The sequence below is a fragment of the Sciurus vulgaris genome (assembly GCF_902686455.1).
Source record: "Sciurus vulgaris genome assembly, chromosome: 8".
Taxonomy (NCBI): Eukaryota; Metazoa; Chordata; class Mammalia; order Rodentia; family Sciuridae; genus Sciurus; species Sciurus vulgaris.
Window position 1 is genome coordinate 54,743,061 of NC_136468.1, and position 2,616 is coordinate 54,745,676.

Here is a 2,616-nt window from a genome sequence, read left to right on the forward strand (position 1 = left end):
CATCATTCTGTCTTAAGTCATTGATGTATCATTGTGGGTCCTTCCTCTGTTCCGCAGAGGCCATGGGGCTGCCATCAGATTAGCTTTGTGGTTTCACATTAAGAAGTTTCTTTGCTGTTGGCAACATGCATGATCTAATGTCTTGTGCAATCCAGAAAAGTACACATAACTTCCTCCTTAGATTTAAGTGCTGAGTTAAAGGAAAGAGAAAGTAGCACCATGGTAGCCACTGAATTTTGCACAATACGTCTGAAGAATAGGCCCAAACAGAGTAAAAAGAATGAAATTTTTTGTGTGTTTTTTGGAAGTAAAATGGTGGTCATAAATATTGCCCTAGTGTTTTTTGTTTTCTGTTTTGGTTTGTTTTACAGTGCTATGGCAAACCCAGGACCTTGCACATGCTAGGCAAGCACCCTACCACACCAACTCTGCCACAATGAAATCTACACTTAAGTGTCTCCCTTCATTTTGTTTTTAACAATACAGATATCTACTATGGAAAACTATTTTGGAACAAAACAAAAATATTGTGTTTGATTGGAAGCAACCATGCCTTGGATATATGCAAATTTACATAGTTGTTTTAGTTTGTTTTTTCACCTCTGTGACCAAAAGACCTGACAAGGACAATTTTTTTTTTTTTTTTTTTTTTTTTTTTTTTTTGGGTGCTGGGGATCGAACCCAGGGCCTTGTCTTGTGCTTACAAGGCAAGCACTCTACTGCCTGAGCTATCTCCCCAGCCCCAACAAGGACAATTTTAATGGAGGAAAAGTTTATTTGGGGTCTCACCACTTCAGAAGTCTCAGTCTGTAGATGATCAGCTCCATTTCTCAGGGCCCATGGCAAGAGAGAATATCATGGAAAAGAAAAGCAGCTGGGGACATGGCTCCAGGAAGCAGAGACTATGCCCACAAAATATATACACCAAAGGCATGTCCCCAGTGACCCACCTCCTCCAGCCACACTCTACCTGCCTACAGTCACCACTCAGTCAATCCCTATCAGGGGATTAATGCACTGATTGGGTTAAGCCTCTCATAACCCAATCGCTTCACCTCTAAACTTCTTGCATTTTCTCACACACAAGCTACTGGGGGACAATTCATATCCAAACCATAACAATTGTCATAAAATCTTTCTTTCCTGTACAAGGGATAGGGATGGGAAAGACTGAATAAAAAATGGAGCAATGTCCATTTGGATTTTCTATGGGTGCAATAAAGCAAGGAAGGCTTAATAAAAGATTTTTGCATAAAAAACTAAATAAGAATTTTAGCAAGCAAGCTAAATAAATATTATAAAACTTCACTATATTAGATATTGTGGCATGCTTTATAAATTATATTTTCTAAATATTATACAATACTAATCATCTATGAAATTAATTTCTAATACAAATATCTACCTTCAATAATCTCTGTTAGTTTGTTTCAATTTCAAGCAGTAAAATTAAATAAATTAAATCCCAGCATCTTGGGAGGCTGATGTGGGAGGATCACAAGTTCAAGGTCAATCTCAGCAATTTATCAAGGCTCTAAACAACTCAATGAGACCCTGTCTCCAATCAAAAGGGTTAGAGATGTAGCTCAGTGGTTAAGCATCCCTGTGTCAAATCCCTAGTACCAAAAAAAAAAAAAAAAAAAAAAAAAAAAAAAAAAAATTAAATTATCTGAAAACATAAATTTGACCAATGCATAGATGAGAGAATTACAAGAAATCACAGGGCAGATAAAGTATGAGCAGTGGTTTTTATAAGACTTGGTCCATTCTCAAATCCTTGCTAGCATGTAGGAGTGTGGGATGGTTCTCACTGCTGTTCTGTGCTGACTCTGCCCTTTCCAAGATGACCTTCAGCAGGACAAGCCCTCATGATTCCAGCATGGAGCTGAAAGGAGACTTAGGCACATCTTCCCACGTGTCACCAAAATAACTAAAAGGCATTGGGTTTGACATTATTCTGTCTAATCTACAAAGTCCATTTATTTTTATTTCTCTTTCTCTTTTTACTTTTATGATTACATATTATTCATGACATTATATAAAGTGATTAAAATATATTAAAACATCACCTCACAATCCAGAATATTTTTTCTATAAAGCTTGTTGAAAATAGTTTCATCTATACGGAATGCCAACTTTACTTCCTTTTTCACTTATTAAAGTCTTATTATCTACTTACATGGTATATATACATATATATGTATATTTATTTAATGGCTGCACAATATTACATAAATAGGCTTTTATTTAAGCACTGCCTTAATGGAAAACACAGGGTCTATCTATTTTTTACTAAAACGAATAACATTTCAGAGAATATATTTATACTAATAACATTTTTCCATATTTTCATTATTTACTCAGAATAGTTACCAAGAATTGGGATAACAAAATTAAATAATGTATACTAGTACTTGCTATGTATTGCCAATTTATTTCTAAAAGTGACCATATCAATATTAGCATTGGATAAAGGTGTTGGTTTCATTGCAGTGTTGTAGTTTTGGGGTTGTATTTCAATTTGTGTTTTCCTAAATATAGTCATGAAGTTACACAGAGCATATGCTCCTTTAATTTATCCTTGATCAACCCAAGCATGGATACAAAAATCAGGAA